This window comes from Rhea pennata, chromosome 12 (assembly GCF_028389875.1).
Source record: "Rhea pennata isolate bPtePen1 chromosome 12, bPtePen1.pri, whole genome shotgun sequence".
NCBI classification, from domain to species: Eukaryota; Metazoa; Chordata; class Aves; order Rheiformes; family Rheidae; genus Rhea; species Rhea pennata.
Genome location: NC_084674.1, coordinates 5,509,643 through 5,536,720, shown reverse-complemented (window position 1 = coordinate 5,536,720; position 27,078 = coordinate 5,509,643). Strand labels below are relative to the sequence as shown.

The 27,078-nt window shown below is 48.3% G+C and overlaps 1 protein-coding gene across 11 annotated transcripts in view; it reads right to left on the bottom strand.

Annotated features, from left to right (window-relative positions):
- Positions 1-27,078, bottom strand: part of FOXP1 (forkhead box P1) — a 370,707-nt gene that overhangs the window by 109,115 nt on the left and 234,514 nt on the right. The window contains exon 1 of one of the 11 annotated variants that reach the window (XM_062585711.1): positions 4,445-4,492. The exons of the other annotated variants lie outside the window; for them this stretch is intronic. The gene's annotated coding sequence lies outside the window, so the exon portion shown is untranslated. Of the gene's footprint in view, positions 1-4,444; positions 4,493-27,078 lie in introns of those variants that run through there. 11 annotated transcript variants of the gene reach the window in all.

Genomic DNA, 27,078 nt, shown 5'->3' with positions numbered 1-27,078 from the left:
GTCCCTAATGATGAGGGACAGGCTCAGAGCGAGGCAGCTGGCAATCTGCCTCCCGCTGAAGCATCGCCTAGAATAGTTCAGTCGTAAGGGAAGAAGATGAGTCTCTGTTTCTCTTCCAGCAGGCCTCGCTTCTTTCCCCTGGAGAAGATCCTGGCTATCGGTTGAGGAGATCCCCTCCAGAAAAAAGGCTCAGGAAACAAAAAAAAAAAAATCCTTTCTTCCAAAGCTACGCCGGCCCCGGAGCTGCCCCAGCTCATGACCAAGGGGGCTGAGGGCTTTGGGGCAGGAGGGAGGCGCAGCAGATGCCCCGCGGGACACGAGGGACCCGGCCCCCTTCCCCAGGACAGCACGGACCGGTCTCCAAAACATCTGATTTTAATTTCGTAATTTATGCATGAATTCCACCAGCTCGGGGCGGGGGGAAGGTGGTCGAGGCATTTTCTGCAAATACCGAGAGACCCACACGGGAAGGAAGGGAGCAGACCGCAAAAGACAGTAGGAAAGGAGGTCAAACTCAGCCAACGCCAAAAAACCTGCAAACCCAGAACCAGCCCCAACAGTGACAAAGGCTAGAAAAATCCCATTCTCGAGGCACAAACGAAATCCTCAGGCGGTTACACTGTAAAAACACCTTCTGTCTCTTCTTTTTAAAGAGTCACAGTCAAGACTCATCAAAGCCATTTAAAAAGCATCTGGCAGAAAGTTCCCAAACATTAAAAATGGCTCTCTTTATTTTGGCATGTCAAGATTCACAGCATGTAGCGGTCTGTACCAGCAAGAAAGGAGGGATGGGCCAACACATCCTGGTAAAATGAGAAAGGATACAAATCTTGGCTCCCAGTGCAAACTGAACCAGAACTGAACTATGTCTGAGTGATGAAAAAAATCTTATGGGATTTCCAGCTCGTTTCTGTAGGCTCAAGATCAGATTCTGAACTACTGTGTTTATCCAAAAGTGAACCAGACCTTTGAATATTTGGAGGACTATTCACTGCTGAGCAGCGTTTTTCTTGGACGTCAAAAGCACGGGAAGTTCTCATATTTTTTAATATGAGAAGAGAAAAGGGTAAGACGGGGGGAGGAAGACTGCCTTTTTGTTGCTGCAATGTAAATAGTGTATCCCATACAGCTGCTTGTATGCTTCCTTCTGCAGTCAACAAAACAGGGAAAATATGTTAAATTTGTATTCCCAGACACCGTATGATAAACTTGCATTCAGAGTCTCATGAAATAAAGCCTGACACCACGCACTTAGCACTGCGACCCACCCCACGCTCACTGCTGGGCGAACGAAGCAAGCCAAATGTTGGGACAGCCTAATAAATGGGAAACTGCTGCCACAAATCACAACTCCGCACCGTGGCACATCCTAATTTAGGACAGTTTCTAAAAACCTTATTTTAAAGGGCTCTGGTAAAGCAAAAATAGGAGAGGTTCAGAGAGAGGCGACAAAAATGATTAGAGGCCTCAGAAGATATGAGGAAAGATTGATAAGGCTGGGAGTGTTTAGTTTAGCGAGAGATGAGTAAGAGGGGAGATGATAAAAGTACACAAATTGTGACTCGGACTGAGAAGGTACATCTGGTGCTATTTACCATTTCTCATAAAGCAAGAGAAAGGGGACATTCAACGAAGTCAGGAAGCAACAACAAAAAAAAAAAGTAAAGCAGATAAAGGGATTTTTTTTTAATACACAACTCATAATTACCCTTTGCAACTTACTGTCACAAGCTATCGCCAATGCCAAGAGCACAGGGAGGATGCAAAGAGGGGATTAGACACTTGTACAGACAGTAATGAGAACATTTACAGCCACCTTCAGAAAGATAAAAATATAAATCAGGGTACAAATGTTTACGCTTCGGGGCATGAGTCAAGGTTTAATCACTGGAGGTTGGGAAGACGCTTTCCCCACGGACAGGTTCTGCAGTTGTCCGTCCCCAGTTCCCATCCGGGGACCGCAGCCAGCCCTGCTGCCGTCCTACCAGCTCAGCCACCCTCCGCCGCGGCTTCCTTCTCCCGACACACGGCTGCCCCTCAGCCCCTCCGGTATTTTGCCCGCCCTTACAGCTTTTCCTGCCTCAAAGCTAACCCAGCAGCGCTGGTCTCTGCCACCCGCTGGGCTCCCCGCCGCAGACCTTCCCACGCCGCCGTGCCCAGTGAGTGCGGCTCGCCGAGAGGCGTGGGAGCCTCGTCCTCCTCCTGCCCGGCCCGGCGCGTGAATCCAGTGCCGACACGGCAGCCAAATCCCCCTTTCCTGATCGGAAGCCGTTGTGCGTGGGGAACCCGCGCGGCCGCCCCCCGTCCCGGGGACGAGCCCCGGGCTCGGCGCATCGCCCACGGGAACCGCGCTGGCACCGGCACGCGGCTCCGAGACACCACGACGGGTTTTGAACGCCAGTCAGCCTTTTAAATTTACACCTACCTGCACAACGCGACGCAAAAGACAGCTCAGTTTCCTTTCATGTGCATGACAGTCTTAACTTGTTTCCTTTAATCCAGCAAAAGCAGCCAAAGCATGCAACATGCTTCCCAGAGACGAGGCAAACCTGTACTTTACTTCCTGACAGTGACTTAGTTCATAGTATTTTTGCAAGGAAGATAATGAGCATTGTCCTAAGCCAGTATTACAAGGGAATTCCTACACACGACATGCTACACACTTGGCATTTAAAGAAGAATCACGAAAAGAGACACTATCTATAAGGGCGTAAATATAGCTGCGACTCCACGCGCTGCACAGACACTAACGCTGGTGGAAAAAAAAAAAAAAAAAAACTTGTAACGGCCCCGACAGTGTTGGCCTCAGAAGTCAGCATTCTTCTACAAATCCGAAGTGCCTCTCGTTCAGTTATCGTACCTAAAGTACGGCTCAGGGAAGGGCTGTGGATATGCCAAGGCGGTAACAACTAGTGATAAATCTAGCAAAGTCGAACGGTTCAGCCAGCAAGCCAGGGAAACATGCCACACAAGAGGTTTTTTTTTTTTTTTTTTTTTTTTTTTTTAAGTGTATTTAATTCCCAGCTGCAAACCTAATAAGCTTCCCAAAGGTGGAGAGCACTGGACATAAAGGGTTAATGGCCTTGCTAAAGCAAATGACATACATAATTTCCTTTTATCATAAAACAATACGTTTATTATTTTCTGTATATCTGTTAAAGGGCATGGCCTTCTGAGTGGAAAACAAAACACAGCTTGGTCACATGTTTATTTGCTTCAGCTACTCCCTTTCCCTTCTGATAAATAATCAAACATGCCATCCAGAAAAAACAAAACCAGCGAGCTGGGAAATTTGATGGTCATCAAATAGACTAAGATACCAAGAAAAGCAGCCCACTGTTCCCACAGTGCGTTTTCTGCCCCACACCTACACTAACATCTGAGTAAATAACTTCAGTCACTCTTTCCATTTTCCCCATGCAATTACTCCTACTGTTAAACAAATTGTCCTTAAGGCAGTTGCAAACACCATTTTTTTTCCTGCAAAGCAGAACAACTTCTGAACATTAAAAAGCCAGACTAGCAATATATTTTAAAAATATGTTTGTTGTACTTGTGGTTTGGCTGAACACACAGCTTGATTTCTCTCTCTCTCGCGCGCGCGCTCTCTTCTAGGAAGATGAGGCTTTACAGTTTCAAATTTTGAAGTGCATTTGGAGCTCAGAGAGGCAGGAAAAGCCTCAGCGAGGATGGGCTTTCTCCAAAGGGCAGGCGACGCATTTTCCATTTCGCCTCGTTTCGTCGCACATGACCGCCACGAGCGACCACACAAAAAGTTACCTGCTGCTCGGCGGACTTTCGAGGAGGGGGCAGAAATAACCGAGCGCCAGCAGAGAGTTTCTCGAGTCACTTTGGGGGGGTGGGGGGGCACCGAACAGCGTGCGTGTCGCAACGCGCGCTACCCGCGGGATCAGCGCGGCCTCCCGAAAGCTCCGCGGGCCACTGCCGGCGCTGGGCGACCCCCTCCCCGGGGAAACGCCTGCAAGCCGGGGCGAGCGCGCTTCCCCTGCCCTCTCCCCGTGCCACCGCTGGAAACAACAGCCACAGGAAGGAAGGAGGCAGGAGCCCGGCTCGCCTCAGCAGCCTCCGCTTTATTAGCGTGAAATTGGTACAAATATCGGCGAGGCGGCTCCGGGAGCGGGGCCCGAGCCCGGCGCGGAGGGGCGAGCGGGGAGGCGGCGGGACCGGCTCCGGGAGCGGGGCGGGCGGGCGGGGGGGGGGGGGGGGAGCCGCGCGCCTCCAAAAACCCCGCGCCGGAAAGAAAGAAAAGAGAAGAAGAATGCAAAAAAAAAAAAAAAAAGCCCCCCCCCCCCCCCCCCCCTTTCCGCCGAGGGCGCCGGGAGAGGCGATCCCCCTGCCCGGCCGGCCGCGGAGAAGCTCAGCCCTGGCCGCCCGCTGCGCGCTCGCAGCGGGAGCCAGGAGGTTCAGCAGAGCGAGCTCTTACGGTGTGGCTGCAGGCTGCCGCCGCGGCGCTGCCGAGGGCTGCCGGCCGCTCCGCTGCAGCGCGGCTTGCGGAATGGCAAAAAGATGTTTGAATAAACAGGAAGTGCTGCGCGGCCCCGGCGCACGCCGAAGGGAAGCCGCGCTGGAGCGCTGCCCTGCGCACGCTGCGCCGGGAGCTCCGCCGCCGCGGCAGCGCGAACCGCGAGGACTCCCGCGCTCGCCCTGCGCCTGCGAAGCCGGGCCGCCGGCCCGCAGGTAATTTCCAAGTTGTTTCTAACGCCGCACGCGCACATCGAGTAATTCGGCGTTATTAAATTCCCCGTCTTTAAGCAGAAACACGCAGAACTAATTACGCCCCCAACCAGACCAAACAGCAGCAGCAAACACACCTCATCTACGCAACCAGGCAAATTCATATTTGCACATAGCTTCAGCCGAGCTTGACTTTCAGACTCTCTACAACGCTGCAACTTTCTGCTCAAAATCGCCTCGAGAGGCTGCCCGGGCTATTTTTCCCGCTGCCTGCATGGAAAAATCAACAGGCGCCGCAGCGGCGCGTTCCGGACACCGAACCCGCGCCCGGCACCACGCCGAGGGCGCACGCGGCGCCCAGGCGGGTCCTTCCTCCCGCAGCCTCCTCTGCCTCCCTGCCTGCTCCAGGGGCGCTGGCTGCCCGTCCCGCCGCCAGAGCCCCCTCGGACCGCTGGCGGGACACAGATACTGGCAACGCAAGGGAGCCGGGGTCAATAATAATAATAATAATAATAATAATAATAATAATAATAATAATAATAATAAATAAAACGGCGGCTGGGGATTCCTGCAGCGAACGGGCGCGAGCGAGCGCGTAGCCGCACACTGCCTGTCATCCTGGGTGCTAATGCTCTGCTCAAACAACTCATTGGGAGCTGTCAGGGGGATGTTTACACAGGCCCCCATCTTTTCTTCATACAAGGAATATTTCCCCCCTCCCCTTTTTTCTTTCTCTTTTTTTTTTTTACTGGAATTCATCTTCTTTTGATCTCACATTCAAAGCAACAGCAGCTTGATAGACATGCAAGTCTGAAAGCAAATCCAGACGCTGAAGATAAACCGCCAGAGTATGACAGGCAGGAGCATCTAAAGCTTATAAAAATGAAGAGAACAGCATGTCGTCTGAGTATTACAATAGCAGAAATCAAGAGACATATTAGGTGGAACTGATCAGCCACAAAAACAGTTCAAAAGGCAGATCATAGAAACAGAAGACTAAGCTAGGGGAAAAAAAAATTGGAAAGATCTGCTTTACAGAGGCATCACCTCCCTTCGAAGCACCACAGCGTTTCCGCTCCAGCGTGTAAACTTGAGGGGGAAAAAAGGGAGGGCTTGCGCAGCCCTTACTAACTCAGCACTTCTTGCCTTCAACTTGCAATTAATTTGCCAAGTGTACACTTCGATTACGCGTTATTCCAAGTGAATTAAAAAAATAACAGCAATAATAAAAAAGGACCCCGTGCCTCCCGCAGGCCGCCCCCGCCTCCGGATCGGCACCGTCCGCGGCGCGGGTCGGGGTCCGGGCTGCTTCGCCGAGAAGTGGGGGGCCGCAGCCCCGACGCGAGCCCCCGGCCGGGGCCGCCCCTGAGCGCTGCCCCCCGGCGCCCCCTCTGCCAGCACAGCTTTACTCGAGCCGAATTACGCGTGCCACGGCGTCCGGAGCTAAGCACCGAAGAGGACGCTTGCCAGGAAACAATTCCCTAACTTTCTCTAGAAACCCATACATTTTTAATTTTTCTTCCCCCAAATAAGCTTCTTACTCTAATTGAAGGCAGCAAATATAATGAAAAAGTAATTCTCGCACAATTTTGTACTTAGGGCTGTTTGTTAACAAACACCGAAGGAGCGGCAGCGCTGGGTTAAAGGGCAGCAGGATTCCACATTATAATTTAGCCTGCGGTTATTTCTGATTAAGAACACCCTCCGGGGCAGCAAAGCAAGATCTTCTTCTGCAACAGGCGTAGCTTTTAAAATTAGCCTCTTCTGCACAATAAACCAACAGGAAAACTGTGGATTTAAAACGGCATTAACCAATTTGAGGTGTTGTAATCAGTTTACATCCTGCCTTCTGCAAAACACTGCTCCCTGCCTAGTCGAGTTACAAATGTAAAAATGCTTCCTGGATTCGAAAACTGTTGTAAGAAAGTCACCTTCTGTCATGCTTATGTAGCTATCTAATGTGCTAAAGGCTGATTATTTATCTTTAAACTGTACTAGTTTAATCTTTTAAGGTCACCGCTAATCTGCTCCAACCTTTTAAAAAATAGCAGCTTTCAAGACTTACTGCTGGAATCGCTAAACTCAATGCTGAATGTCACTGTAACTGATACATTAGCCAGAATGAGTGCAGTTTTACAATGTAAACATCAAATATAAATCCCCACGTAAATTAGAAGAAAAATATGATCTCCATGCCAGGAGAAATGTCAGTAAATAGGACCAACACTGTATTATCTCACACAAATACCATTCAAAACTGCGGTGCCTTTACCCTCTCCATCCGCCCCTCCCTCCATGCTTCTCCCCCTCCCTTCCCAATCCAAAGCACAGGCAAAACTTGGATATAACTAAAAGGATCAGGAGGTGCTTTATCTTTTCTTCCTGGCAGCAGCTTGCTGTGCCTGCTGCAAAGCCTCGAAACGGCACGTGGGAGCCGCTGCAAGCCCCCCCAGACCCCCCGTAGACTATTTGCCCATGCCGTCTGAACGGTGGCCATCCTATAGCTCTCTTTTTCCCCTTTTCCCCTGGACTTCTTCTGGACTTGAATGTCACAGTAGACCTTGAATGTGAAATGGCTTCAAGCTAATTGCTTTAATTGCTTGAAGATGTGCAGGCAGGTGAAACCTGATCCCCTTGGCCATTGTAGAGACCAGGAACAACACAGGAATGTTTACATAGTGGTTTGAGTTTAATAGACAGTAGAGCTGAGTTTCAGACAGCTAGCAAAAACACAGCTAATAGGTGACCTCTTAATGTAGTCCTCCTTTTCAAAAACAAAATACAATTTCATTTTATACATGGCGATGGCCTGAATGCCAAGGTTATCTGCTTGACTTCTGGCGTGAGCATGCCCTGCGCTGCACCTGACATTTACACCAGGAACTCTACCCCGAACGCGTTTTCTTCTGCTTTAAAACAAAAAGCACTTTGTGTGCCAGTCACCTTACAAGCGGAGGGGAGCTGCACGGGATGTCCTCCTAAGTGCAGTCAATGTAATTTAACATCGAGCGGGTTTCTCTCGCCCGCCCTCCTCGCGCGTCCCGCAGCCCTCGCCCGGGCACCCCGCGCGCGCCAGCCCGGCGCGGCCTTTGCGGAAAGGCAGCGCGCTACTTTTAGGGACTTTTCCCGCTTTCCCACAGCTTCCGGTGCAGTTGGAGGGAACCGCTCCAGCTGCAAAGCTGCGCTTCCCCCGCAGGCGGGATTCGTCCCCGGGAACGCCACCGCTTCCCGAGAAGCCGCCGGCGAGCGGCGAGCGAGGGCAGGAGCGTGGACGAGCCGCGCGGGAGGAGGGATTCTGGCAGAAGCCCTAGCGGAAAGGTATTTACTGGAGGTCTAGGTCGGAAGGCGAGCGCTGGGAACAGGTAACGCCGAGTACTCGTTCGCCCGGTGCAGACGCCGTGCGTTTCGTTGCCAAGCTTAAAAATGGTTAAAATTGCTCACGCTGGGTGAGTATTAACGGGGAAATGTTAGGGCACGTATTATCCCCCGGAAACACACAGGGATAAATAAACCAGCGCTTACGTAGGAAGAAGAAAGGGAAGAAAATCTGAGGAACCAGAAGGGAATAAAACCACACGTGGGCCGAGGCAGAGGAGGGGCGGCCGAAACAGCACGTGTTTAGCACCGGCGAGAAAGGAAAACCGCCGCCTAAGCCCGCAGGCCGGCGAGCCGAGGGCATCTCCCGCCTCTCCCTTGGAATTTTGCTCAGGAAGTTTTCAGCTCCCCAGCACCTTGCGAGGAAAGCGCGGGCCGGCCCGCGGACACCCCAGCGGCTCCCAGCGAGGCGCGGGGCCCCCCGCGCGCTCCGCCTCGCTCCGAGCGGCCGAGCCGGAGCATCAGGGAACAAAGGGAACAAGGGAACAATAGGAGCCCGGGAAGCACGCCGGGACGCTCGGGAGCGCGCTGCGCCGCGCCGCGGCCCCCAGCCAAACCCCCCCGGTCTGACCGCCACTCTTTCCAGCAGGCCGAGAGGGGGTGGGGGGGAGAAAAAAAAAAAAAAAAGTTGGAAAAAAAAAAAAAAAAACCCAGCGTCAATTCAAAGATTTAGTATAAACTGGTCCGAGCCTGCGGGAGGAACGCGAAGCGGAAAAAGTAAACACGGTGGCCCCACGCGGCTCCCGGCGGCGCGGCGCGCACGCCGGCAGCGCCTGGTACCGCGGCTGCCCCGCGCCCCGCCGGGGTCAGCCGAGCTATGCTGAGCTGACAGGTTCGCTTTACAGCAGGCCAGCGCTCTGTTTGGATATACTGGCCTTGCTCACCGCCAGCCTAGCAGCAGATGGCTCGAAAACTTTCGTTCTGTTGCACAGGGCTGAACTGCAAACAACCGCCCCAAGCCGCGAACAGTTTAACTCTCGGCGAGCCGCCCCGGCCCCGCGCGGGGGCCGCTCCGGGCAGCTGCGCCTTCGCACTAATTACAGCTAAAGATGGGATGATTAATCGCACCTGCGCACCAGCCTGTGGATGCTTTAAAAAAGAAAAAAGAAAAGATTTGCTATTTGACAAGGTCATCTCGATAAAAGTAGCATTCCAGAAGAAAATGGGCTTTGACGGATTGGCGAAGCTGCTTTTTAAACCTTTCTCAGGCCTGCGACTTCAGGAAAGTTATAGAAAGTTGCCGAAATAATCCCCAGCTCGGAGTTCACCGAGCTTTCTGACGAGTGTTTTCCCGTCTCCGGAAACGGAGCATCCCTCCCTTGAATTCGCACTTCGAGCTTCCGCACTCGAAGGCGGGAGAGGGCCGCCAAGACACCTAGCTGGCGGATCTGAATACGATTTATCCAAACCAGCGTATAGCTTAAACATTCATTAAGTTGATTCGATTCATGTGCACCCTAATATCTTCTAATGCTCCAAGCAAGTTATAAGTGTACCTTCCAAGGTTTAATTCAATTGACAGTCTTATATACATCTCATCACTGCAAGCGCCCGATTTTATATTATTCGAGAAATGAACAAATCCGTTTGCCACGAATGTATTTTAAAAGCTACTCTTTCCTGTTATTGAAAGAAAATTGTGTTTATTACTCCTTTAGCATAGTGTAAACTCATAAACGTCAACAGAGAGTACAAGGAAAACTGTCAACTAAATATTGTTTCCTTCATGAGCTGCTCTTCCAAGTCAATTACGCCTTTCAACTTCTGGGGCATTGTATGATAAACTGGCAGTAAAAATCATTCACATTAATATACCATGGTGCCTTGCCTGCAAAAGGTAATTAAAGAAGTAAATGACTCATAAGAATAGACATATTAGCTGCAAAATGAAAGGCAACTGAGCTGCCACATGAAAATATGTACCATTAAGATACTGCATTTTCATATTCCTGTAATCAGCTTCAGTAGACTAATGCTTATTTAATCCAGTTCTCTGCTAAGTCCATCAACAACTGTTTTTTGCTGTTTTCTCCTTGACTGAACATTATGTGTGCAGGTTTGGAATAAATACTGCAATAAGATTTTTGCATAGTCAATCGAAGAACAGGTTTTTTACCTTTTAAAAACTATTTTTCTTTCTTGCTAAGAGGAGTAACGGCAGGGATGGTTACCAAAAAGAATCCCCTTTTTCTGGGGTTCTTCCAGCACCTATACGCTTTGAGCGAAATATCTGCCCCTTTCCAACGTTCGCCATCTTCACCCATAAAACTATTGGCAGGAAACACAAGCCTCACAATTCTGGTTCCAACTTTCCTGTCCTTCACGTAGCGAACTCTCTGTCCTGTTAACGCGGCTTTTCGTTAGCATCAGAAAAGCCAGAATAGTTTTCTCCAGGCTTTCGAACGAGGAAGGGAAAAGGGGAGAAGTGGGGGGAGAGGCGGTGCGGGGGCGCCGGAGCCGCGGGGTCCGCGCCCGTCCCTGGGGAGCGCTGCCCGGGGACCCCAGCGCCGCCGGCTCGCTCCGACCCACCGCGCGCCCGGCTCCGCGCGCCCGGGCCTTCGGGCAAAGCGAGCCCAGCGGGATGCGACCTCCCACGCCGGCTGGAAGGGAGGTGCCGGAGACCCGCGCGACGCTCGCCTTCCTCCTCCCCAGCGACGCGCTGCAAAACCCGCGGCGACGACGCGGCCTGTTTGCAAGCCCCAATTTGAATGTGCTTTTTTTTTTTTTTTTTGCTTTTTCCCACGATAAAGCTCGGCGAGGCCCAGATCCAAAGTAGTTTCCACTACACAACTGCTGTAGCTATTTCCGTTGGTGAAGCACGGGGGCAAGCGCGACGCCTCGGCCACCTCTACGTGGCAACTGCCGACAAGTGCTGACTTTTGTGCGCGGCAAGACGCCGCACAGGCGCAACCCCTCTCTTATTTACCGTGCCCGACGGAGGCTTATCCTTGCAGAATGAGATCTTCCAGTAAAAATCTGAGCACAGTGGTTTGGCATCTGCTCTGTGTTTCGCTTATTTATCACTACCCATACGGAATAGCGTAAGACTTGGAAAATGCAGGACCAATCGTTATTTAAACCGTATTATTGCTTCACCATTTGAGCAGACATCACTTTGTACCCACAATTAATGAGCTCTAGTCCTCTTTCTAATTAAGGAACAAAGGTTCTTGTGTGCAGAGTATAGAGTGACACTGTCTAGAGAACACACATTTCAATAGGAGAGAATCCTTCTAATTACCTTAAAATAGGATTTTTAATATCCAGGAGCATAATAGGATCAAGAAATTAGAGCATTTCCAACAGCATTTACAAATAAGTCATTACAAAACATTGTTAAAGGGTAGTAACGCATCCCTAAAAATAGTGGGACCTTATGGAGACCAGTGCCAAACACTTCTGTATTTATGTAATTAACCCCCCTGCATCAATACAGTGAAAACACAATAGAAATTATTTTATATATATTGTATACATACAGGCAAATCTGAAAAAAAAACCAAGGATCAACTGTTAGAGCGTGAAATACTTCAGACTTCTGCAGATTAGGATCCAAATGCCGTAATTAAGAAAGTCAGAAAGGTAACCTCGCTCCACCCAGCAATTAGGGCTGCTAGAAATAGGATACCGTCTCTTAGAAGTGTTACCAATGCACCGCACTACGAAATAACCTGCGCTGCTGGGAAAGCATACTCGCTACCAAGGGCAAAGCTGCTATACACGGAGGTAGCAGTAAATGACAGACTGTTGTTCAAGTCCATTAGCTGCTATGTGATAGGAGCACATTCACTAGCACACGACCTGTGAAAAATCTCAGATCTCTTTAAATCTTTGAATTGGATTGCTGCATTAATTCTTAAGAACTGCAATCCTTCAACCAAGTCAAATTACCCTCATTAACAGGGGGAAAAACTGCCTCTGCAATAAGTTAAGAAAAAAAGATATTTATTACCGATAATCGCTTGCGCCGTGCTTCGCCTGGAAGCGGGACGACAACTTCCGAGGCGGCGGCGCGGGGCAGAGGGACCCGCGCGGCTTTGGGGGAAAACCTCAGCGGGAAAGGAGGGGGGGAAAAAAGGGGGGCAAGGGGGAGGCGGGCGGGCGGGCGCTGAGGCGGAGCGGCGCGGCGGGCGAGGGCGGCTCTGCCCCGGCGCGCTCGGACGCCCGCTCCTCAGCGAGGCGGGCTGCGAGTGCCGTCAGCAACCAGAAAATTCGCGCGCCAGCTAAAAGGTCTCAGAAGCTGGCTGCAGCCCTCTGTTCATTAACAACATCTGCTATTAATGTTTAACCCTCATAAACACGCACGCAACGCTCGGTGCTCAACAAAGATTAAAAATAAATATTTTGTTGTTCTGTTCCGTCCTTGCGGGGGCTGGCGCGGTTCTGCGAGCGCGGGGAAGGGCCTGAAACGGCCCTACAGACAGCAGAAGGGTCCCTGAAGAAGGTGCCTGCCTCCGCGGTCGCCGCTCCTCCGCGCCAGCCGCCGGAGCTGCGGGGCCAGGCCGGCGCGCGCGCCCGGATGCACGCGCGCGACGCTGGGATTCATTTATTTTAACGGCGAAAATCCCTAAAAGCCGCTTCCAGGCGGGGCGTTTCAAAGCAATCTTTATTTTATTTTTTTCTTTTAATTTCAAAATGAGCGTTCCCAGGCGCGGAAAGAATTGGGCGCCGAGCAGCGGGCTGGCTAAGCCGGGGATCTCGGGGCGAGCAGCGGAGCGCCCGGCGCGGCGCTGAGCGCGGGCGAGAGCCCTCGCGCCTTTCCCACCCGCCTCGCCACGAAGCAGGTACGCAGGGCAGCAAGCAGAAAAGACGACGGCCCGGCGGCCCCTCCCCGGCGGCGGCTCCGAGGCCGCGAGCCGCCGCGGTTCCTCCCGCCTTCGAACGCGGCGCTCGCGGCGGACCCGCCGCCCGCCCGCCTGCCTGCTGCGGCGGGCGCTATTCTTAGCGCCGTGCCTTTTAAAGTTAGGCCCGTTATTTTCTACGGTGTATCAAGATCAGTATGTATAACATATGCCGTATTGTTGACACTTCCCTGGATGTACTGCATGCCATATGCCTAAAGCACTAAAAGGGGTGATGAACAGAGTGGCAATACTGAAAGGAGAACAAGATACACCAAGCATGTTGAATGAATTCAGTTATATAACGCAGCCAATAAGGGTTTCCATACATTTAACAATCTCCCTTTTTTCCTTTTCCTTTTTTTTTTTTTTTTTTTTTTTTTGGCCTCCTTTGTATAAAAACGAATTTAACATCTTTCTGCTGTGGAAAGTTAGCACGCTGGACACGTATTCAAAGCAAACATTTAATCACAGTGGGCCCACCAGGTCTAGAAAGTATACATGTAAAGATAGATCATATATAATCACACCAATAAAACAAACAAAAAAGGACAATTCATACATTTTAGCAATAAACTAAAAAAATAAAACACACAGTTCTGCTTCTGCTTCCACTTGTCCTTTATTTTACCTTTCATAAATCCATGCCCCAAGTCCAATTCCTAGAACTAGAAAAGATGTCACATTGCCCATCTTTAAAGGTTTATTTACTAGTTTCCTTGCTAAGAATTATTATTTGAAGAATCCAGAAACTAATGCTCTTTTACACTACAGTATTTTTGTCCAAATCTTCTGGAACGGATTATAAAATTGAAATGTAAGAAGGAACACAGTGGAGCTATATTTATAACAAGCACGCCGCTCTTCAGCATCTGATACATACACATGTGTATCCTCATTTCTATGCAATCTCTCTGCACACTCTAATAGGTACACTAGCAGCATAACTGTCATTAAAGAAAAAATAAAAAGGAACTGACTCATCGGAGAAAACGGTTTTGACAGTACTTGCAGGCAGAGACCTGGCAGAAAGGTTCAAAGTATTTAGTGCATCACTTGTGACCAAGAAATGATGTGCCCTGGACGGATCGAACACTTGGGAAAATCAAAACCACGCGAACTTTCTGCAGGGACTCGGGCTGACGGCACGGACAAACCCAGGCTTCCCCTCCAAATTTCGCCCCCGGAGCGAGGTGCAGCGCGCGGCGCCTGGAGGAAGCAGCCGGGCGGGAAGGTCTGGAGAGCAGCGGCAGCTCCAGGCAGCTCCGCCGCCGAGTTCGCGTGGCCGGAGCGGCCCGTCCCCCGCCCCGCGCTCCCCGGACCGGAGGGGCTCCCCCAAGGTACGGAGGGGCCCTCGTAACGCCGAAACACGGGAGTCCTGGCGCGGAAGATCGCTCAGTAATTCCACTCCGACTCTGGCGGTGCGTTGAAGGGGAGCGCTGCGTTTTAAACACGTACGCACGTGGCTCTGTATCTGAGCAGGCAACATCATTATCAGTACATAATAATGCAAGAAGAACATGGGATTATTCGTTAAAATAGAAGGTGGAATTTTCTCTGTGAGAAGCATCAAAGGAGAAGAGCACATGCTGGTGTTTAAAAACAGTCTATGTCCAATACAGAACATCAACGTTATGCGTAAGAGGAAAAACCGGCTTCACAGTATTTTCCCTAGAAACAAACTGAGCATTTACTGCTGACCAGGAACGAGCTGTCACTGCTAGTTTAAAGCACTGGTTGTGTAATCCAGTAGTGAGTGCCCACATAAAAAAATCATATACATGGATTTCACACTGTCAAAATTAGGGCAAGCAGGACGTTTCCGAATGGAAACCCTTGCACTTCAGCGGGATCGGGCCGGAAGGTGAAGTGAGACATGTGTCCCCAAAAATTACAATGGGAACGTGGTTCCAATTTTTTTTTGGGGGGGGGACTAATTTTAAGATTACTCTAGTGCAAACTACTGGGGATACACAACTGAGCTTTTAAGCAATCCATCCCTATGGTTAAATCCTGCATGGACGTAGGCTAACACAACCTGCCTAAATCATCTACTCACTAACCTGCTTCTGCTTAAAACAAGCGCAGCAAAGTGCCCCGCGCCCCTTCCCTAATTACAGCAGCGCTCGGCAGCACGCGGCAGGCGAGGCGCCGGCCCCGCTGCCTCCCGATGCTGCCCGCTCCCCCAGCACGCCAAGTATCTTTGGGGGAAAAAAACCCCCAAACCAGAAAAGCTCCGTCCTGCTGAGGCCCCATCTGCAGGGATCCTCGCAGCAGGCCCTGGCGAGCGGGTGTTAGCTGCTGCCAACGTTCGTGCTTTTATTACGTTATGCTGGGCAGGAGGATGTCAAAGAACGGAACAAAAAGCCTTCTACCTCCCGGTCCCTAGCTCAGCGCTGGTCCCCGCAGATCATACCCAAACGTTCTCCTAGCTGTTGGCTATGCGAGTGCGATGGACTCCATCCAGTTCCCAGTGGACTACTGTCCATATTAGGAAAAAATCACCACTTGACACTGGCACTCAAATTCAGCCGTATCAGCAGAGACCAGCAGCAGCAAAGATTTGTCCTCTGGAGCCAGGTTGAGACACAAGGGCTGTAGCCACGCCAACGCGCCCGTGATCCTTCATAATTAGACTCATACAAGGCAAGAAACAGTCCTAGTAGGGCTAATTAGAACATCTCTAGTGCTTACACTATACACATAAATATATGTTAAAAAAAAAAAAAACGCAAGTAATAAGAACAAAATAAAAAAGAAGCCCTGAACGGCCACGGGTGAACTTTTTCCAGCGGCATCGGTGACGTTCGTAGGAGCGGGGTACGAGGGCACCGCCGACACGGCAGCTGTCTAATTCCACTGGGCAGATCCTGAGAGCTGCTCCTCACCCATCAGCCTATCAATCACGGAGACTCCTAAAAGGTTCGATTCGCGGGCCGGCTCGGAGGGCCCCTGGGATGCCTGAGAGCCGCATGTCATTCGAGAACGGAACAAAACCGGATTCTTCTCCAAACTCCAGCAGCTCCCATTACCAAGAGGCTCTGTCCCCGGGGAGCAACGGCGGTGTGCTGACCCAGCGCTCAGCCCAGCAAACACACGTAAGCGATGCAGAAGGAGAAGGCAGTTATAAAGAACCTGCCACGAGCCCGATTTTGCCAATAATCTAGGGAATCAGTGAACGGATTCTGAAAGTGGTGACAAACCCACAAGTTATACGAGACTCACCCTAGACTCGCGGACTGCCACGTAACAGCGAATGCCCTCCTCAGACAAGACCGTGGCAAAAATAGTGATTTTTTTTGCCATCTTAAAATTAGACCACTGCTACCGCACCTTACGCAGGACTGACCGACTTAACTTTTCTCGGTGAGGCAACCGAGCCTTGTAAGCAGCTACTGCTGAAGCCTTCTCGTCGTGTTTGTGGTTGCACATCCTTTGCTTCGCTTGACATCCGCTACTTCACAATCTTGACCCTCATCGACTGAAGCTCTGCTTCTCCTCATTTGGATACTAGCATGCTAAACCAATAGATAATAGACAACACAGACAAAAAATACGAAAGCCTAAAGACACTCCAGCAATTGCTTTATACTGTCATTAATTTTCCTAGAAATAGTCCGTATCTGAATACAAACGTTAGCCATACTCCTTTTTTCCCCCTACAAAATTCAACAATGCCAATCTTTCCCTCAGACTAGATAGTGAAAGGAAGTTGCAGACAGTCTGGCATATTCACTGCCACTTGATACTTTATCTTTCTCGCCGGCACCTTTTGATCTCTGAGGCTTTGGAAACACTAAGCTGAACTGATCTCCTGCTGCAATTCATAATTACCAATTCACAGCATTTCTCAACACTCTACATCCCAGTCTGCTGCTTAGAAGTTAGCATACAATTGAAAATGCTGAAATTTGTTAGCCCAACAGGATTTTTTTAAAATTTCTTTTTTTCACTTTTCCCGTTCCTCCTAGCACTACCTACCAAAACCACGTTGAGCTGCGCTGTTACTGGAGAGCCAACTAGCACGGCTGGGGCTGCCGGGGAAGAGGAGGCACCGGCGCTGCATTCAGCGGGTTTGCGAGCCAGCCACGCAGGGCCGGCAGCATCCCTCCGGCCCCCAGCTGGACAGCCCTCTTCAGGTTCAACCCCCCTTTCCCCATCCAGCAGCAAACGCATACGCCACGCTGACGCTCCTCTTAGTTTCAGCTGCTGGCAGCCGTTCCCCACCGCGCGGATCCAAACCTCGCCACTACGGCGGTAGCTCCGCGGAGCCTGCACCTCCTGGTGCAAACTCATTACAGCGTCTGAATCCGAGAGAGCGTTTCGCCAGCGGCTCCAGCGCTCCTGAAGCTCGTACCACCAGCTCTCTTGTGAACGATGAGCAACACACAGCTCCTTCGAGGCAAATTTAAAGTCCTTCAACAACTAAGAAATTAAAACCCCTCTTTTCTACCACCTGGATTTTTCAGATGGGGAAACTAAGGCATGGAGACAAGCAGAAGCTGGAAAACAAAACTCAAGAAAAATAATCAGAGAAGTAGCTTTGAGAGTAGAATTCGATGCAAGGAGCCCAGAGCAGCGCACCTCTTTTCTGGTTGCTACCTATACAAAAGCTCAAACTCTTTCTAGTCCACGCTTCAGCACAAAACACAATCACTGGCTTTAAAACTAGGCAAATACACAAATCTGATTTTTGGTGCTGAGAACAAATCAAAAAATGTTCCTTTTAATGCTCCTTTAAACAGCCACAAGATACGTCTATGGAAACATTTCAGCATTTCAGATAGCCATAAGACCCACTTAATAGGCTTTTTCCATTTTCTTTTGCTAAGACAAATCCAGCACATTTCTCTGGCTTCCCTACACGCACGCGCCACAAAGCCTGTTTAGCAGGGAAGCAGGCCAAAACCCCAACATCCCTCCAGTTACCGCCTTGCTGTGCAGCAGATTAATATTGCCATATAAGCACTGCAAAACATCGCGTTCAGAGAGGCAGGTCTCGTACCCAACGCCCCACTCTAAACGCTCCCCAGACACTGCAGAAGTTCAGGTTCAGATCCACATCCACGTTTTGCATCTCAGGTTTATATCTAAACTAAATATAAGGATTCTCTTGACTTCTCCCAAAGAATAGTCTTTTAATACATAAGACTCAAGAACCAATAAAAAAGGTAATTTAACAATATCTCTAGTGTGTCACCAATCATTTAAAGGGCCTTGAGGCTGCTCCATTCCCACTACCGTGCAGCAGCTTTGCCACCCTGCTGGTTTTCAATTGACACCCTCTGTGTTGTTATTTTTTTCAAAGTTTAAGCCTGATGGTGTTTTTTAAACTTCCCCTCACAGCTGATGCCCTCCCCTGGGGCCACTGTCGCATCCCCGCAGCAGGGCACGGCTCTCCGACACTCACAACACAGGTTGGCACGGCCAGTGGTGGAGGCACAGGCTTGGCGATGTCCCATTGCCCAAAGCACACCATTTGGGAGAAGGGAGAAACTTCAGCTTGGCGGCTAGAGAAAAAGAGGCTCTTGACGAGGATCCCAGAGCAAAAACAAACCTCAGTGATTTGCCAGAGCATCTATGCCGGCTGACTAATCCCAGCTCTCCTTTTGAAAAAAAAGGCAACAAGACACATGGATATTTTGGCTGTCTGAGCCTCAGGACTGCTTGAGAGGAAGATCATCCGAGGCAGGGGAAAATGCTGCCTTCATCTGAGCTGCACGCAAACTGCTAGTATCAGTGACTCATTCTGATCTTCAGAAGAAGCCCTACCAACCGGCACAGTGCAACATGCCAAGGAAAGACCACGGATGAAGGCTGCGACATAGCCAGCATTCACGTTTTTGCCTCCCAGACACATCAGCCCCTCCGTGACCAGAGCCTTGCACCTAGCTACTGTGGATGGGCTGCAGGACGAGCGTGTCTCCTAGCAAATGGCTGCAACTTCAATTAATCTCAAGTTTGTTGTCCTCCTCAAGTGTTTTCTGGACCCTGAAGCCATTCATCCAAGAGATGTCAGTCGCTCCCTCACCGGTCTCCCCAGCCATCTGTTTTCTCTATGTGGCTGGAAGCCTGGTAGAGAGCACGGTCCACCATCGAATCAAACGGCACCGTCTTGACCTCCCACTTTGGTTTCCAATGCAGAACAGCAACGGAGGAGAAACGGATGAAAGGGCACCACTTGAAATACACTCACCTTCTGCAAGTGAAATTAATAATCATAAAAAAACATGCTCTGAAAGTTTTCCTCTGCAAATATAGCCTATCAGTATACCCTACCACTGCATTCAGTAACAAATTTTCAAATGGATAACTGCTAAATGAATATATCTGCTAAAGGAATCAATTTTCATGCACTCCAAGGTTATGTGTTTAACAGGCTTCGATACTTCAATGAAAAATTGAGGTGGCAATGATTTGCAGACTAAATTAATGTTAAATACTTCAAAGAACTGGACAAACAAGTCAGCAGCAAAAATTTTATGGGTTCACTTTCTTCAAGGGAACTTAAAGAGCCAGGATTTTATTGCTGTGAATTCTAGTCACTCCTTCTACCCCTCAGCATCTGTTTGAAATATGTAGTAGACAATTGCTTTTTTGGCTCTGACTCAGGTGGTTGAAATACAGGACAAACAGACTACTGTATATAAGCTTTCCTCCAGCAATGAAAATTTTTATTAACTCTCTTGCATAGCAAACTCTGCTGCCTAGCTTCCAATCCCTATAGAATCATCAAGGAATGTGGCTAGTTATTAATTCTAGTGGTCAAGCACCGGGTGGATATGTTGAGGCTTGTCTGCAATATGTAACCTCAACGTTTCAGAGAAAAGCTACAGAGGGAAGGAAAAAAATAAATGAGTCCTGTTTAGTTCATCATTCATATGTGTAAAAATCCAAGCTAAATACTAGCTTTGTACATAAATATGTCAGCCTTGTCGAAAGCACTAGCCAAAGAAAACACGTCCCACGGTGGAGGGGCTCAGAACTACCTTCAGAGCCAGGAACTTGTCCCACCTTTAGTCAGTGTGTCAAATTCAGGAGTTTTCTCACATAAGTACTTCATAAAAACAACCTGCAATGCTGCTTAAAAATTACTTTTCTCATCTGTCCAGCTGAAGGAAAACGGAAAAGAAAGAAGAATGAGGACAAATGGACATAAAACAGGATGGAAGGCCCTTGACCTGCAGCAGACTGACTTTATCTGTAAGGATCGTGGCCACCTGCGCTCCATACGTTCACCGCTCTCCTTGCGTGGCCCCCATGCTATCTGTGTGATCACCACCACTTTCGTAATGCTTTCAATCAGCATGAAACTGTGTGAGATGCTTTCTAGAATTTAACATTTCATAAAACACTGTCTTTTAAGTTGCAGTTAGGGGCTGATCTAGGCCAATCTTTGGCTGTTGTGGTGTGCTACAGGTTGCTTTTAGCCTTCTGTTGGGTTTCCAGCATCATAAATATATAACAGTAGTGGTCACTATTTAAAAACAAACAGATGCCCAGACTTTCTTTTTACACTTTCAATACAAAACAACAGCAACGGTTTCAAATCCCACCGCTTTGTAACTACAATCATTTTTTGAATTTTTAGTGGATACTTAACATGTAAGATTATCAAATGGCTACACTTTAAAAAAACTTCCATTCAATCCTGTTACATTTTTAAGAAACAGTCTATTAAGCTAGCTGTTTACCATCTCCGTTTGCTCAGGCTAATTTCCGCAAGAACAAATGCGAAAGCAGCTTCAGTGAGCCTGCTCCACCACCGCCACAATCAGAGAACGCAACAAATGGAGTTAAAACCACCTGCGTCATTTTGCAACACGGAGGGCCAGAAGACATCGATGTCTCGCGATTGCACAGCCATCCTGGCACTGCCCCTGTGACACCGAATCCCCAAGGCCGGATGCACCACAGCATGACGCAATGGTCATCGGGTCCCCTAGGTACCCATGTGACCTTCTGGATCTCCTCAGTTTTCCCCAGTGGATGACACAGACATGGGTATATCTCATCCCTTCCCTAGACTTTCCACTGCTGGCAGGGAAGAAGATGATTTGGATCTGTCTACTTCATTTCTTGACAGTTGAAAGCAATGGAGCTGGCTCTTCTTGTCTTCATCTCCCCCTCACTGCTTCTTAGAAAGAAAGGCTTGCTGCTCTGCTGCACATCAGGCAAGGCAGAGAGCTCCCCTGCAACCTAGGCTCTGCTGCCTCTCCCCAAAAGCCCACATCACATAGAGACCCAGCAACACACACGCCACACAGAGGCACGATGTCGCCAGTGCCACACGCAGCTCTCCTGAAATGCTGGTCAAATATCGCTGAGAGCCACCTTGAACACTTGCTCCTACAAAGGTGCTGGGTACCCTGATCCCCACTGATGGCAACTCAGAGCAGGCCAGAAGGCAGTCTCCAGAGCAGCCACCAGCTGGCAAGGGTCTCTCACCCAGGCAGCAACAGCCACCAGCTTTAAAAACCTTGTCTAGTATCTCTGGCATCTACCCAGAAAGCGCCGCAGGTGTGGAAGCTCCACTGTAACTCACCAGGGTCCAGTTTACTCCTGCAAATTAGTTCTTTAAAGTTGGAATCCACTGGAACAAAAAAGGCCAACTGTTACGACCCCTAGAAGACTAAATTTCAAACCCTCTGACAAGAAAGCAATCTTGACCCATGTCCACAATTCCCATTTCCATGTCTGCTAAGTCATACTGACTCCGAAGAGCACTTTCTCCATGAAAAGGTTGGTGTTAGAATGAAAACCACATATTGTCCTGAGGAAACCATGCAAGATGAGGTATACGTCCATACTGGAAAAGAATATCCGTGCCATCTGTCAAAATTCCCTTAAATCATTTATCTGTAGAGAGTCAGCAACCCATGCTGGTAACATAAAGTAATATTACCTATGTAATTGCTCTAACCAAGCTGTGAAAGATACGTTCAAAGGTCTGTAAACTTCACTGCACTTTTAGTAATGAAGAGTCAAAATGCAGATAAGGAAAGGAAGGAGACACTAAGCACCCTATCATACAATTGGTGACCTTCCTCAATCTCTCCTGTCCCCTCTGTCTTCCGAGATGCCTATAGGAATCCTACAGACGGTTTACAGAAAGTTGTGATAATCTATGTCTCAGGTAAATGAAGCACTAAATAAAAGTGCCAGATTAAATATAATTCTGTAATTCATAATTGTTTCAATAAATTGTGGGAGAAAAAAGCTAAAAGCAAAATCTCTGTAAAGAACTGCACCCGGGAGCGCTTCACCCTGCAGCCCTTAGCCGAAGGGTTTGCTTCGGTGGTGGTGGCGCCTGACCAGTTCATTTCGCCCAAGTGAAATCCTCTGCTGCGCGACCGAACGGCAAATTTGCCCAGCAAATACTCATTTTGGCTTTAGCGCCTTGTGCTCTACAAAGGAGGTCTCGCTTGCAGCCCAGACCCACAATGACATAAACTGTTCAATTAATCACATCAAACTAACTCAACAAGTCTCGGTGCCACCACCAGTGCCCCCGACGAGCTGCTCGGGTGACGGAGCCTGCCGCAGCCCCCGCTCCAGCACAGCTCCGCCAGGTCCCGGCGCAAAGGCTCATTAAGCACAATACTCCCATCAACTTTTACAGAAACCATGATTTCTGAGCAAAGTATCACCTTAAGACGCAGATGGGGCAGGTAACCAAAGACCACTACTGCTAAAGCTACCATGAAGCTGGTAGGACTTTTCCATGCTACCATTTCATACTATTCAGGCAACCATGCGGGAGCAGCAGGCAAAAAATAAAGGTGCAGTGGGCGAGAGAGAGGTGACCGGCTTTATCAGCAGCACTGGGCATGCACACACTCTTTTGGAAAGGGAGAAAATTTCTGAATTTCTTAAAATCATGTTTCCAAGCACTAGCTTTGGAAGCTATTTTCTACCCCCAAAGCGCCTCTTGGAAAACACAGGGGAACTCTGAGAAACCCGTCTGCTTTGCCCACGTGCCCTGTTCTGTAAAAGTGTGGCCTGCTGATTCAAACGTTGCCACCTGCCTTTTTAGCCTTTTTTTTTTTTCTCTTTGTCATCTCCGCTCTAGATTGTCATTTGGAAGTCAATCTAAACTCCCCGGGTGAAACAGGCTGGATCCTGCACTAGGAATTCAGGATGTTCAGCACAACCGTTCCCAGAGCTGCCAAAGTAGCAATTAGTTGCATAACTTAATTACAGTTTCTTTGATAAAAGGCCACCTCCATACGAGGGACCCCAAATAACACGCTTTCCCTGAAATATCCGGGGTCCGTTTCATCTGCTTGACTCCTTCCCTCACGTCGGCTTAACGCCGCCGTTGCCGGTGGGGGTTACGCCGCCGTGAAGCTGCAAGGACCCCACGGAGAGACAGACGCCCCGCGAACACGCAGGAATTAATGTGCTTTCACCGCCGCTCGTGCACCAACGCACGGGCAAAAATGTCTTTTCTTCCTCTCCTTTCTGCAAGTTCCTGGCTGTCGCGGGGAAATGTGGATATTCCCATCATGCCTCGGTGTCTTCCAGCCCCACGATGCCCTCACTTCTGATTGTGTAGATGAAGTTGAAGTGCACAGGGTATTTACTGATCCAGTTATCTTGTTCTGTGACAGGCAGAATCAATCAATCAAGGGGCCAGCTTTACGCTTACGTATTCCAGGCACATCTCCGCACTTCAGGATACGAGATCACAGTGTTATCCAGCCAAATTTGATCAACAAATGCAGTTCCCCTGTGCCACAGCAATCTCAGATGAAGATGTTATTATGTGGAACTGAGCAAAGTGATAAAGACAGTACAGAAAAGGGAGGAAAAGTCCAGCTGGACCTCTCTGGCAGCTGCTTCATACTGAGGCTGCAACATCCCCTTTTCCGAGGCTAACAGAAATAACACGTTCCCGAGTAGCTGTTGCAAAACGCTTTCTGCCCACCCTGTCCCTACTGGTACTCAATGAAAGGAACCAGTTATACCAGGGAATTTGCTAACATATTCTTAAATGTTGGACAACAGATTTCAACCGCTGCCACTGTATTTATGTGCATTTTTATAGCACAGGATCGTGTACCATATTTTTCATCACTCTGCTGTGAACAAGCATATCAAAACCTGAAAGCCTAAAAATGTATTTTAAAATCATAGCTGGCTTAAGCAACCTTGTAAGTATTTTTTTTTCCTGTGAAAATCCTAGCTACAGAAAGAGGCATGTGAACACGTAAATGTTTAAGTCCGTCTCAAAGAGAGTTGACACCACGCTCTTATTTTGCCAATAGCTTTTCATTTTGCTGTTGCCCTACAGTTATTTTACATTATTTAATCCAAAATACCTTCTTTTTGATTCTACCTTTCTTTGCATTTTAAATCTTTAATGGGAGCCTTTGGCAATCCATGGGCACAATTATTAGATATCTGCAGAGAGAAATTGAAAAATTAACTATACTTTCCATTTTCTATTTTTGTACTATACATAAAAATTACCTGGTCTTAAAGCTTCGTTCTGTGGTCTTTCGATACTCTCTCCCTAACAGGGTAAACATTCTGGAAGCATCAGTGTATCTTGCATTCAAATCTCCTCAGCTAAAGAGAGTTATATGGAGAATGCTCTGATCTCCAGTTAAAAATTTATTTCAGATCATTTTTCAATTAAAAGGCATTTATTGGCAGAATTTAAGTCATGCACTGCCTAAAAATCAGGATGAAAAGTACCCTAAACTAATCACATTGATGATATCAAAATTGTTTATTACCCTTTTATGGGTTAGGGAACTTAAATTACAGTTTTTCACAACTGTATGCAAAACGTGTAACACAATCCTTGCACGGTTTATTACAGAAACTGATATATGCACCAATCTGACCTCTGTCTAAACAGATCCTTAACCACAGGGAAAAAAATCCAAAGCCGTCTATCAGCATGTGAGCAGTATCGAAACTGCTAAATCTATTAATTTTGTTTTCCTTTCACTATTATTAAACTGGAAAGCAAAATTCAACTGGAAAATTATGCCATTTGGGTTCCCTTGTCATCATGTAGTAAGTATGAGAAATATATGTGCAATAGCCAAATGGCCAATAGACAAAACACCCACTCCAAGTGACGTACTGTTTTCCATACCACTCAGACAAAATCAAAACAACAGAACTGTTGCAAACAAAAACAAAATAACATTTCCCATAAGCATTCCAGACAGCGAAAATTTACAGGAAAAGAAAGCTGGGAAAGGAACCAGAGCGGAGCGAGCGCTCGTGCCTCCGGCCGTAACCGACCGCGGCTGCGGAGCCCGGCGAGGCTCGCGGCCGCGCCGACGGCCCGCTGCCTGCGGGGCCGCAGCTCGAGGCCCCGCGCCCCGGGGCCGCGTCTCCCCGCGGAGAGGCAGCCGGCGCGGGAGAGGAGCGGGGCTGCTCGCGGCGGGAGCCCCAGCAAGCGGGAAGCCCCGCTTCCCCGCCGGCGCTGCCGATGCTCCCGCCGTTCCCGGGCTTTGCCTGGCAGTAAATGGACGCTCCTGCCCCAGCGTCATCTAAACAACTCCGCTAACATTTGCCCCCGAGCGTCTCTCTCTTTGTCCAGTCCCTGTCTTCTAACAGATGTCATCCAAGTCTAATCAAGCATAAAATGGTCATAAATATTTCTTTCTGGTAGATTTCACATTCACATTTCATGCAGGGACATGATATTTTTCTGCTACCTCCAGGGAGTACCTAATGCAAAAACCAGTTACTTACATTCAAGGCTCATGTTCCTTCAGTAAAACGCAGCACATGTTCGCAGTTCAAAGACATAAAAAGGCAGAAGACTTTATCTTCTTTTGTTTAACTGCACCTTTTTTTTTTTTTTTTAATAATGTGTGCCACCGCTTACACCCAGCTACGACATCGCCTCTCGCTTAACTGGAAAGCGCACAACCGCCTAACACCAAATTTTGACTCGACTCTTCTCTCGAAAGCAAGCACTTCTGAATTTCATATCCCCATACCTTAACTGTTGCCCCAAAGAGACCCCCCCCAAGCTATTTAATCTAACAAGCTATTTAAAAATTTCACAAGATAAGAAAGGCACTTCTCTATTTTGGTTGATTTTATGCACAATTTTGCAGCCTATTGCATCATATTTTGTTAAAACAATTACAAGATTCTAGGGTATGAATTGAAGATTCATGCCTATTTAACAGTTGATAATCTTGGGATAGAAGCAATTTCCAGTACTTAAACTTTGATAATGCAGAGAAAACTATTTAAGACAATTAATTCTGACTACTTAACATTTGAATCATCAGAGAAATCACATTTATCTGTGGTAAGCTTTTTAAATGGTATGTCAGAATGTAAAATAAAAATAAGCTTGGGTTATTCACAAAACTATATCTATTACTATTGTTCCTTTTTTTCTCTATTATCTTTGTCAAAGCAGAAATACGACATAGCTATTTAAGTGAACCACACAACACTTAAGGATATAGATCACAACAGCGAAGCTGTTTTTCCTCCTTCTGCACTGAGCCTAATATTTGATTACTGTTAGTCAAATCAAGCTTTCAGGCAAATAATCTCCATTTTTTAAGTTAATGAGATGTGGTCATGTTGACAACAGCTTGCAGAAACTTTTAATTCCAATTCCTGCAGGCTGTGCTGGCCTCTTTTACAGCAACCACTGTATGAATGAGTCAAATTTGCCAAAATGGCTTATGTAGACAAGTGCACACTTTAAAGAGGCACTAATTAAAAATACCCACTGGTATCGTAATTTAAATACCATGAAAATAAACTGTAAAAGTAGCTCAGCTACAATCTTATGGCTTTCCTTAGAGCTCGTTTACTTTAACTAGATGATGTTTTATTGCAGATGTATTCTCAGCTAAAAACAATTTTTCGTCTTGGAGGAATTCAAGATTTTGATATAATTAAACAATTTAGGTTAATATTTGTTTCACACAAGCTATTAAGCAAGCCCCCCAGAACAAGTGCTAATTGAGAAAGATGCAGAGAAGTGGAGTGCTGAAGTAAGCAGTAAATTTGTACTGTTGATTTACTGCCCTATCTGCAACTTCCCCCCTCATTATAGCTCGCTCTCTCCCCCTCATTCTCTGCTATAAGGCTCCCAGCTGTACTGAATCCCATTAAAACACTTTCCCTGGCTGCTATTATCCTCTGCTTTCCTTAAAAAAGGAAGAAG